The sequence below is a fragment of the Diceros bicornis genome, chromosome 7 (genome assembly GCF_020826845.1).
Source record: "Diceros bicornis minor isolate mBicDic1 chromosome 7, mDicBic1.mat.cur, whole genome shotgun sequence".
Classification (NCBI taxonomy): Eukaryota; Metazoa; Chordata; class Mammalia; order Perissodactyla; family Rhinocerotidae; genus Diceros; species Diceros bicornis.
The window spans coordinates 59311159-59324006 of record NC_080746.1 but is presented as its reverse complement, the minus strand read 5'-3'; the positions used below and the strand labels follow the sequence as shown (position 1 = coordinate 59324006).

General features: G+C 40.1%; 1 pseudogene; it reads right to left on the bottom strand.

The window, feature by feature from the left end:
• Positions 1–3622: 3622 nt before the first annotated feature.
• Positions 3623–4566, bottom strand: LOC131407956 (olfactory receptor 52B4-like; annotated as a pseudogene).
• Positions 4567–12848: the final 8282 nt, after the last annotated feature.

The window sequence follows — 12848 nt, the reverse complement described above, 5'->3', positions numbered from 1 at the left end:
ATGTTGGAGAGGATGTGGAGAAACAGGAACCCTCATACACAGCTGGTGGGAATGCAAATTGGTGCAGCCTCTATGGAAAACGGTATGGAGATTCCTCAAAGAATTAAAAATAGAGATGCCCTATGATCCAGCCATCCCACTACTGGGAATCTATCCAACGCACCTGAAATCAACAATCCAAAGAGGCTTATGCACCCCTATGTTCATTGCAGCATTATTCACCATAGCCAAGAAGTGGAAGCAACCTAAGTGTCCCTCGACTGACGATTGGATTAAGAAAATGTGGTATATATATACAATGGAATACTACTCAGCCATAAAAAAAGACAAAATCGTCCCATTTGCAACAACATGGATGGGCCTGGAGCGTATTATGTTAAGTGAAATAAGCCAGAAAGAGAAAGACAAACACTGTATGATCTCACTCATATGTGGAATATAAACAAACACATGGACAGAGAAAACTGGACTGTGGTTACCCGGGAAGTGGGGGTGGGGGGTGGGGGGTGGGCACAAGGGGTGAAGGGAGTCATATATGGGGTGAAGGACAAACAAAAATGTACAACCCAAAATCTCACAATGTTAGAAACCATTAAAATATCAATAAAAATGTAAAAAAAAAAAAAAAAAAAAAAAAAAAAAAAAAAAAAATTCTCATTTAAGAGATTTTTAAAAGATAAAATAGGGAGATGGGCCAGCCCCGTGGCTTAGAGGTTAAGTGCGTGCACTCCGATGCAGGCGGCCCGGGTTCGGATCCCGGGCGTGCACAGACGCACTGCTTCTCCTGCCATGCTGAGACCACGTCCCACATACAGCAACTAGAAGAATGTGAAACTATGACATACAACTATCTACTGGGGTTTTGGGGGAAAAATAAATAAATAAATAAAAAGGATAAAATAGGGAGAAGAAATTGATGTGAATAATATTCAAATAGTAGCTTAAAGGAAATTCTCTAAGATTAAATAACGAAAAAAGACAAAATAAAAGATGTAAATATAACTAATAATATTTAAGTCTGTTTATAAAAACACCAAAATTAAAGGCAAAACATACTAGATAAATACTCAAAATAAATATGAGAGAGATAATAAGTATATATATTCACTGATAAACAAAAAATAGAATAAAATAAAATAGAATAAAAATAGAAGAGAATAACATTTCATAAATGGACAAAGACAGAAACAGACAGGTCTTCTAAGAGAGATAGTACCCAAAAGCACAGCCTTGGAAAACAAAACAAAGCGACCTTATTCTTACCTCTTCCATTACCTCAGGAGAGCTTCCACTTCGTCATGTGCAATACTTATGTCATGGAGCTACAACACGCTAACCACTTGACAAATGATAATTATGTTTACTTCACTACATGAAATATGGTTATCCAATAAATTTTCAACCAAAATAGCAATCAAAATTTACAAATAAAAATTACAATATTCTTTTATTTTTGATCTTTTAGTTGGCAGAGATTTTTTTTTTTTTTTGATGAGAAAGATTGGCCCCTAAACTAACATCTGTTGCCAGTCTTCCTCTTTTGGTTGAGGAAGATTGTCCCTGAGCTAACATTTGTGCCAATCTTCCTCCATTTTGTATGTGGGACGCTGCCACAGCGTGGCTTGATGAGTGGGTGTAGGTCTGCACCCGGGATCAGAACCCGTGAGCCCCAAGCGGCCGAAGCAGAGTGCGGGAACTTAACCACCATGCCATCGGGCCAGGCCCATGGCAGAGATTTTTAATAATGAAAATACCTGTCCCTTTTGCCAGTGCACTAACACATATTTTATCATAGACTTTTGACATGAGAGAAAATTACGCATCATTTCTGAGTGCAGTTTTAGAGAAATCATGAAAAATTTGCAGTTTAGAATTCTAGGAATCTATAATTAAAATAAAAGTTTAAAAAAATCAGAGTGAATTTTATGTACAAAGATGTTGATAGCAGGTCTGTTGGTAATAGTTACAGTGGGAAAACTCAAATGCCCAATAATATTGAAAATATTACTATGGAATAGTATGCAAACATTAGAAATTACAATTATTATAAGATTTTTTAATAATGAATATATGTTTATTTTATAATATATAGTGAAAACCAAGATTTCAAGATTTTACATAGTTTGATCTCAATTATAAAAATATATACACATGGGACAAAGAATATTGGGCATCGCACCAAAATCTTGTCAGTAATTCTCACCTGACTAGGATTATTGTTGATATTTTTTGTTGTTTTCTGATTGTCTTACATTCCACATCGTATATTAAAAGATGACACAAAAATAATTGATTTAGAAAATAAACTGGGCTGTGCACTTAAGACATAAATAAAATTGAGCTTAAGTGTGTAAATAAACAACCATTAAGACATAGAAGAAGGACTTAAAAGAAGCCAGCTTGATGAAATAAATTACGGTAAAACCCTACAATGAAATAAAATATACATGTAAAATTATGTCATGTAGATCTGCAATATTAGAAATTAACAATGTCAGCAATATATTGATAAGTAAGAAAAGTAGGTTCCAGGTCCTTATATGTACTATGACCAATACTACATATAGTATATACATATATAGAAATATATATAAAGAAATATGGACAACATGATATTTCTCTCATAAAGAAAGTGTCAACTAAATAATGCATTGGGTAGTAGTTGCTCCGAGAAAATGTCGCAGAGAAGATAGGATGAGAATGTGGTAGAAAAGGAGAAATAAAAGTTTTCTGACAAGTCAAAGAAGGTTATTCCAAGACAAAGCAGAGATACATGGAGCGTCTGGCATGACCTGGGAAAGGTGAGGAGTTGATGGCCTGGTGTATCTGAAGCTCAGGTTGCTTGGAAGGCAATACGGGAAGTGTCGCTGTAAAGCAGGCCAGGAACCAGGACAGCAAAGGCCTTGAGTGCCCTGCTGAGGAGGAGATCATTGAAGAAGATGGCCAACATAGAGATTGGGGATTACCCCTCCGCAGCATCCTCCCAGCATACACCACCCCGTCAGAAACCACACGAGTCTTTTCCCAGCACAAGAGTGATCAGGCTCCTTAAGTGTTATTCTGTAAAATACAAATCACACAATTCAATTACATTCCCCTATAACAGACACACATGATGAAGGGATGCAAATTATAATAGAAACAACTGCAAAGCCTAGAAATCACTGATTCTAAGAATGTCATTTAGCTAGAATGAGGACATAAAGGAATGGAGATTTGTATGTAAGTATCCAAATATCACAAGATGTCTTAGAGATTGAGAAAATTAATAAGGAATAGTTGGGCAAATTCCAAGGCCAGAGCACAGTTATTATTGATCTATTTCCAATAATCAGGCTTATAGAGGATATAAAGGATACATGACTTCAGGAAAAGAATCCATGCTGTCTCGGGTTCTTTGCAGAGGTATTTTGCCAGTCAAACACAACAAATCTCTCCGAGACTGTTTTGCTGATGAAAGACATAACTCCTGCAAACTCACTGATAAACTTCCTCCAACAGAACTCCCTGACAAACTTTTTGAGCTATCTCCTAGTGTTTCAGTTGACCCCTGCCAAGCACTGTTTCCATTACACTTCCAGTGATAGCTAGAGATGCTGAAAACTCTGTTCCTCTGCGAAAGTTATTTCTGCTTTGGAAACAACATGTGAGACACTTGTTCTCGGATTTTCTTAGTCTTGACCCCATAAATGATGGGATTCAGCATTGGTGGAACCAGAAAGCAGACATTAGCCAACCAGATGTGGATATGAGGTGGAATGTGGCATCCAAACCGCTGAGTAAGGGTTGTGAAGATGCCAGGCCCATAAAAGAGGATGATGACACAGACGTGCGAGCCACATGTGTTGAGAGCTTTGTGGCGAGCATCTTGGGAAGTCATGTGGAAGACAGCATGGAGAATCAGCACATAGGAAACAAAAATTAACAAGCTATCTAAGACCACTATTGACACTATGACAAAAATTCCATACCAGATGTTCACTCGAATGTCATCACAAGCATATTTGGCCAAGCCAGTGTGTTCACAAAAGGTATGTGGAATGACATTATTTTCACAGAAAGTTAATCTTTTCAAAAGAAATATTATGGGGAAAATTGTACAATAGTTTCTCAGAAAGATGGCAACACCAGTTGTCCCAATCAATGCATGTGTAAGAATAGTGGTGTATCTCAGTGAGTAGCATATGGCAATGTACCTGTCAAAAGCCATCAGCAGCAAGATCCCTAACTCAGACATGAAAGTGCAGTGTGAGAAAAAGAAGTGAGTGATGCAGCGATTCAGGGACATCTCCCCAGCCCAGAACCAGAGGATGGCCAAGGCCCACGGGACTGTGCACATAGAGAGGATAACGTCTGCTCCATCCAGCATGCAAAGGAAGAGGTACATGGGTTCATGGAGGCTGATCTTTGTGAGAATGATGAAGATGAGCAGGTTCCCAAGAAGGGTGATGACATGTCAGGAACTGAAGAAGGGGATGGAAATCCAAATGTGCTGATCCGCAAGGCTGGGGTGCCCAGCAAGTGGAAGACCGTGTGGTGGACACCAGTGTGGTTTATCGTAGTCATGCCTGGGGAGACCACCAGAGATATCACTTCTTATTCACAGAGATAGAAGAAAACACAGATTTTTTTGTAATATATTTTGGGAAGGCACCAGGAGATTTTGGCATATTCCACACTCTCCATCTTCTTTGAACACGCAAATAATGACTCATACAAAGGTGAATAGTTCTCTACCTCAATGAGTAACACTCTGATTGAAGATACACGTTTCCAACTAATAAAGGTAAAATGCTCTTCTCCTACAAACAGAGGGTCATGAATGTAGAGAGGAAACCATTGTGTGTGTCTGGGAAGGCAGCAATAGATGGTACTTGACTAGAGTTGGGTAGTTTATTATATGATAAAGAATGATAATGGGGGAATCACTACGAGAAATGTTTGCATTCTTGAAACTTTCTCAGTCCAGGGTGGCTGATGCATAGGAAGTACAGGAGAAGGCAGGGAACGGGGTGCACAGACAGATTTTTCCTGATTGTGAAGGGCCTCGATCACAACTTCATACTTTGATGCCATCCTTTTCACAGTGGGCAGCCACCAGATGTCTTGAAGCCAGTAGTTTAGAATAATGACTCTACTCTAGAAAGATTACATGTGGAGGTTCTAATTGACTGAAGAGACAGGATTCTCAGTGAACAGTCATGTTCCAGGAATACAATGAATCTGAACATAATACAGTCACAGAGGAATTAATCTAATATTTGTTACGCATCTGCTTTATTCCAGAGACTGTAGTAAGACTTTGCATGTTGCACTTTATATGCTTTTGCATTTAGATGTTGAATATCTAAAGGAACTAAATATTTTTACTTCCACTCTAGGACCTAAATATTTTCCCCCTTTCACACTAAAGGAAAGTAAGACTCAGTCAACGGAAATCATTTGGCAAATATCACTAACCAATAACTGATAGAAATGAGATTTGAAATTTCTGAATTTATCACTTACAGTTTTCTCACTTGTGAAGAAGGTCAAGAGACCTTAAGAGGTAACATTGACAAGGTCTGTGTGCCTGAGAGGAGGCACTCCCTGTGCTCAAACCTTAGGGAGCTAAGGGTATGAATGACTGAAATTGAAAAAAGAAACGTGTTATTGCTGGGAGTGTGGGGAGGGCTGCCTGATGCTTGGACGATTTTTTGCAGGTGGAAGTTTAACATTTATTTCTTAGTTATATTTTGATTTATTAATTAACTCAGTCATTCAGCAAGTGTATTTTGAGCAGTAACAATTTACAGGCACCGTATCACAAACTGGGGACAGAAAAAGAAAATTGGGAATCTTTTGGATCCTATAAACTTGTGGATTCAAGAGAGGCAAATTTGTAAGCAGACAGGTTTGAAGAATTGGAGACAATCATTAAATCACTCTGATGAAGGGGTAGTTAAAAATATTTATGGGCCAGTCCTGTGGCCCAGTGGTTAAGTTCAGAGTGCTCTGCTTCAGCAGCCCAGGTTCCATTCCCAGGCACAGACCTACACCACTCATCGGCAGCCATGCTGTGGCAGCAACCCACATACAAAATAGAGGATGACTGGCAACAGATGTTAGCTCAAAGTGAATCTTCCTCAGCAAAAAAAAAAAAAAAACATTTAGCTCAGTGGCTAAGTTATATCTTATATACTCATTAACATTCCAGTTACCCTCTTGATGCCCCTAATCTTCCTTTCTGGGAAGGAAAATATACTCCAATGACCATGCTCCAAGTGCTGAGACATGTGGTTCTGTCGTCAGAGTCAAGCATCAAAGGAGTCCAGTCAGCTGGCCTTGGGTTTGGAACTATCTCCTAGTGAGCATATTACTGCTCTGTAAGAAAGTTCTCCCCAGTGAGGGCGGCCTTCGTCTTGGAGAAAGTGGAAAAACAGGAGACAGAAGAAGAGCACCACAGGGAAATGAGAGTAGTTGTGTGCCACACAGCCTGATAAAAAATAGAGAGTAGATGAAAGCAAGAAAGAAGAGGCCAGGGAAGACACAAGTCAACAAAGTCTGGGCAGGAGAGCAGGAAATTAAGAAGCTCATGAAAACCGTGTGTTTGGGGAAAGGGAACAGGAGCCAAAATTTTTAAATCAGAGACGCAGAAAGAGGCCAAGAAGCTAGGGAAATTCTCTATCCCTAGAGGAACTGGTGGCGTGATAGAGTGACTTTGGTCTGACACAAGCTCATCCTAAATGCCCCACTCAATGCTTCCTTCCATAGTTCTCTCCTCACGCATGCCCAAGTCGCCCTGCTAGCTCTCCAAAGCCCCTTCCCACACCCTGCTTGAGGTAATACAGCTGATCCCAGTCACTTTCAGGATCTTTCTCATATTTTGCCAAGAGGGATCAATGGTAAGTCCATCTGTTTTCTGTTTCTCACATCCAGTCTAATTATTACAGCACTTATTATTTATTGGATGTTATCTCTTTATTTACTAATTTTCGGTAACTTCAGCTAATCCATAAATTTTCAACCTCTTTTCCCAGACCTCATCCTCCACTTCTGCTCTAACCCACCAGATTGGTGCCTCTGGTCTTTACCATTCATTGTCCACATATATCAATAGCCTTAAGAGCCCTGTCCTCTGAGGGACATAACACCAGCCCAGTCCTTATCTTGATCCTGCAACCGTCCCACCTGCCAATGTCTAATTCAGTCACCAGCCTTTCCTGAGTCTTCAGGAACAGACACGAAATTGGAGATGAAATTCAGCTTGTTGGGGGCCAGGCCGTTAGGCTGTTCATTCTCTTTCGTGAGATCCCTTGAGAGAAGCACTTACATCAGGGCCCCAGGGACACAGCTGTCTCCACCAGCCTCACTCTCTTCCCAAATGGCCTGGATCCCACACCCCTAAGTCCATTTCCCCACCTCCCTAGCCTTCTTATGACTATTTTCTCTCCTGCTCCTCCCCATATGCTCTGATCTCCATCCCACACCGAGCGTTCACATTTATGATGTTTCACTGCAAAAACCTCTCCCAGCTAATCCAGCCTTGCTACAGGCCTGTTGTAATACATACACTGGCATAAATATTGAATTAAGTTACTGATTATTAAAGTTGTTTTCAATCTGCAATATCAGTGCAGTGCAATATCAGTGCAATTAGTATGTAAAGATGATTTTCAAATTTTTGTTCTTCATGTAAAGGATGATGTTGCAGTTACATTCCTCCTTGGAGTGGTCATGAGATTCATATTTTGGTCATAAAGAACCCATTTTAACCCACTCCTAAGGGTACATAAATGTCCATGCACAATTTGTAGAATACATGTGATTCTTGACATTTGTGACACATTTTTACCTCACTTGCCTGCCTAGCGTATCACTCTACTTAGTGGTTAGTCATCAAAAACTTTATTTATGGTTACTGGAAAAAAATTCTCCTGCTTTCTTTATATACTTTTATAAGTAATTTTATCTATATTTTACTCATCCTGAATGGATATTGTGAACCTTTTTAACTTGGAAATAACTTTATATTCTCACTGATTATAAAAGTAATCTTGTACATTATTTTAAAAAATCAGATAATAAACACAGTAAAGAAGAAAGTATTCTCACCTTCAGGGAAAAAAATGCGTGTTTGATATAAAGACAAACAGGTGTATTTTCCTAGCTGGTCCATACTTTATGCTCTTCTGAAAGTCTTACCCGTTTTTCATTAATTAATTAAATAAATATAAGAAATTAATGCATTTTACTTATCCATCCACGTCTTTGTGGATAGAATTAGCCCATTTGTCATTTCAGACTCAGGCTCAGGCAGCCCGATGAGCAACCATCAGGACAGACGAGTGCAGACTCCAGAAGTGATTGGATCTGTGTGAAGCCCATTGTGGTCTCAGTCTCAGATAGAATTCTGCTTTTGTGCACTGCATTTCATGCACAATAGGTGATATTTGTGGAATTTTTTATTTCCTAGAAATTCTAAGATCCATTATTAATACTTTCAAGAAGACCCATAAATGCTCAGAAATGCATTGCACTTTCTTGTAAAGGTAAGCCCGCCCCTCTCTTCTCAGTGTCAACAAGTGTAAATGAACAGCCATAATTGTCATGTGACCAGTGGACTCTTGACGACCTGTTGGCTGAAGCTAATATGTGAACACCCCGTGCAGCTAAACCTTGGAGAAACAGCTCTGAGCATTTTACACGACTACATGAATGAGGCTGTTCCAGACCAGGAGGGGCACCAACTGTCATGTACAGAAAAGCTCATCAACTGCTGGAAAATATCAGTGGTGGGAGACGACTGAGCTGTGGACACCTGCTGTGCGCACTGCGCCCAGAAATAACAATCAACACTGTACTGCACACAGAAACAGCTTTTAAGAGGGTAGATTTCATGGCGAGTGTTTTACCACAATAAAATGAACTTTTCAAAAAAAATCATATAAAAGGGTCCAAGCCAAGGGCAGGGAGGCAGAGGAGCTGAAACAGAGGGGGCTGGAGAAGCCTCATGGTCAGAACAAGGATGTTGCAGTGTCAGGTGGGAGACCAAGAATCTGAGGACTAGAATCGACAAGGTCTATTTCATGGATATCAGCAAGCGTCGACGCTGGTGGTCAGAAGCCACCCTGAACTTCACCAAAGTGCAGATGTCCGTATCATGAGTGTCTTCCTCCACACTCATGCCCTGGCGCCACACACAGGCCCTGGAGCTAGAATCAGCCCTGGAGAGAAAGCAGGAGAGGATGCACCCTGAAATGACTGAGAAACTCTTGAATTGACAGAATTCCGTTACTCAAAAATGGCTAGTTTATGCATTTAACGTTAGGTAGAAAAAGACCTGAATATAAAAACTATATATAACACGAACTGTGTTTAGCCTAGCATCCAAGCACAAAGTTTCTGAGGTCAACTGCCCAAGTTGTCCTCCAGCCTCCACATTCCCAACTGTAGAGGTCCGTTACGTAATCTTTCTCTGCTTCAGTTTCCCAATATGGAAACTGGCATAACAGTATCTAGATAGTCGATATCTGCAGTTTCTCTTTCCACAGTTTAGGTTACATTCAGCAAACTGACACCCAAAGATATTAAATGGAAAATTCTAGAAATAAAGAATTTATAAATTTTAAATTCCATGCCATTCTCAGCAGCATGATCAAATCTCTCGCTGACCCTCTTCCTCCCGCCCAGGATGTGAATCATCCTTTGCCCAGCTATCCACACTGTACACACTACCTGCCTCTTAGCCAGTTAGTTGGGGAAAATAATAGTATACATAGGATTCGGTACTATCCGTGGTTTTCAGGCATCCACCTAGTGTCTTGGAACATATGCCCCATGGATAAGGGGGGACTACTGTACTGCAGAAGATTGTTGTTAGGTTGTTAGGATTAAAAGTTATTGCATACAAAGTGGTTAATCCATACATGTCACCTAATAAATATTAGAGAGATATATTCATTCTGGAAAATAAAAATACCTTTTTCACCTCAGGATTTTGATGTCTAAAAATATCATACCTGTTACAGATGAGAACCTAGTCCTTAATTTTAATAACCATCCTGCAGTGCATCCTGCACCATAAATATGTGTGGACCAGAATTTTATCGTGTTTCTACAATAAAAGTATGTGCAAAGATAAAGTAGACCCACCAAAAAGGCCTATCCCTTACCCTGACATCAATGCACTGATCTGGACACAGGTAGAAAGACTCTGGTGTGCGAGAAGATGCCAGGTTCCATTGAAGGGATACACAATGAGCTCTGCTTAGCCCCCCAGGAGAGCTGCTTAGAAATTAGGGAATACAATCACCTTAATTTGGGCTTGCAGGAAAACCTAGCTTCCCATGGTAGACCTTTACGTGGAAGCTAAGGCAGACTAGGGAGTTATGGGGATACCTGTGGTGGTCAACTGGTCCTTCAAGAACATAGGTTCAGTCACACCAATATCCCTGGGGCCCATGAGCTGCAATGTCAGTTGCATGAGGGCAGGGGTTAGCTTACTCTATTCCCTGCTGGACCTCTAGTGCAGAGAACAGTGCCTGCCACATGGTGGGAGCTCAATAAACATTTGCTAAATGATTGAATGTATCCAGGTTGAGGATTTGAGGATCAATACATTAGAGCAAGGAAACAGGTTGTGACGGATATTATCCAGATTTGAGAAGAGTTTTTGGAATTTATTCTAAAGGCAGGAATTGAAGATTTGGAAGCAATACATAATATGATCACATCTTTATTTCAAAACACAACTTTCACAGCTATGTGAAAAAAAATATTGAAGGAGAAGAGATGGGAAGTAGAGAGAAAAAGGAAAAAACACAGCCATTGATCTATAAGTTCAGTTCATAAATTGCATTTATCATTTCTTGCTTAAGAAAAAAGATTCTGAGGTATGATAGGCTCCCTTAGAGGTCATGATGTGATAGAATCTATAAATTAAAAGCAGCCAGAAGAAATATTATATTTATAGGCACAAGAGCCTAAATTGGTATTCAGAGTCTGAATACATCTGCTGGAGGTTAGGAGCCAGCGCACGCCCTAGTCTCATGCAGTGTTGGTGTATATGTTTCAAGAATTGACAAGCCCAAGGGAAGGGAGATGGTTAAAGTTTTAGCGTGAGCACTTGGAGCATAAAAGAGAAAAAGAGGAAGGAAAAGGACTAGGGAGCATCTGATCCACAGCCTAATTCCAAGGAAACAAAGAGAAGTGAAAGCAGAAAATGAATCTCATGGTAGACTTGGTAAGATTTTGGACCATTAACTTTAATGATGTGGGGCTACAGACGCAGCATTTGGCAGACAGGACTCCCCTCCCCTGCACTGTGCTGAACACAGCCTGGCAGCACAGTGAATGGAGTGTCAATTGGCACCTTGAGACAGTGTTGGGAGCAACCTGAGAAGGGCATTGCAGTACTCATGGAAGTCTCTGTTTTTTGCAATTACCACCCCAAGTATCAGGAGAGGGGATAAGAGGAGTAAAGGAGCATGGTGGAGAGCCAATACAGAGATGTGTTTTCCAGCTGACCAAGGTGGGTGGGGTGCAATCTGCAAAACGAGCCCTTAAGAAACCATAAAACTTGTGTCTCAGTGCCATCCTTTGACTGAAAGGAAAGATGAGGAATTGATTCTCTGGCGGAGGTTCCCCAACGGGGTGTTAATCTTGGAATTCTGAGTCTCTGTGTGTGTTGGCATGGCGCCACAAGGACATCTGTGGCAGTGTCAACAGAAAAAACACCAAAGTGGTAGATTTTATGCCTCTGGAAAGGATAACCAAGAAAAAATTCACTTTGTGTGCTATGGACACCCCTTGATTTATTCCCAAGTAATCCAATTATATAACTAATGAACATTTTAAGTATAAGAACTATTGTAGAAGGAATTTTTTGTTCAGTTTAATTGATAATGCTTAAAAGAATGTGGCTTAGGATTTTGAAGATCAGCTCCCAAACCAGAAAACCATACTTATCATCAAAATTAAATTATTTCTTTTCATTTGGGGATGTTTCTCCTCATTTACAATTCTAAGTTCTTAGCGATAATATAAATTCATTTTCTTACTCAGGTTTTGAAGTCAGCATTAGAAAAGTAGATACAATCAATAAGTAAAGCCATCTACCAGTAAAAGTACAATATACTTCTTTTTCATTAGAAAGAACTTTTTTTTTTTTTTTTAATTTCCCCAATGCCCCAGTAGATAGTTGTACGTCATAGCTGCACGTCCTTCTAGTTGCTGTATGTGGGACGCGGCCTCAGCATGGCCGGAGAAGCGGTGAGTCAGTGCACGCCCGGGATCCGAACCCTGGGGCGCCAGCAGCGGAGCGCGCGCACTTAACCGCTAAGCCACGGGGCCCGACCAGAAAAAACTCTTATAATTAAAATACCACTCAAGATGAGCAATAGGAAATTGCTTTAAAAAGTGATGGCCTATTCTTCTAATATCAATACACCCCGTTACTGTGTGATTAACGAAATCCAAGGAGCTCCCAAAAATTTATGCCAATGAAGAGGCATCCATGCTTACCTTCCTAATGGCCTCTAATTGTTTCATTCTATTATATTTCCAGAGGTAACACCCTCAGATATTGCAATCAGTATATTTTAAAATTAAAGTGTAGACATGGAATTAAGTTTCCTAATCCAATGACCTAAAAATAGGGAGATCAACGTGAATTATTGGGATGGGTCCAATGTAATTACAAAGGTCTTTAAATATGGAGAAGGGAGGCAGAAGAGGAGATCAAAATGACGTGCTGTGAGAAGGACTCAACCTGCCATGGCTGACTTGGAAGATGGAAGAAGGCAGCCATGAGCCAAGGAAGGTGAGTGGTTTCTAGAAACTAGAAAAAAGCAAGGAAACTAATTCTC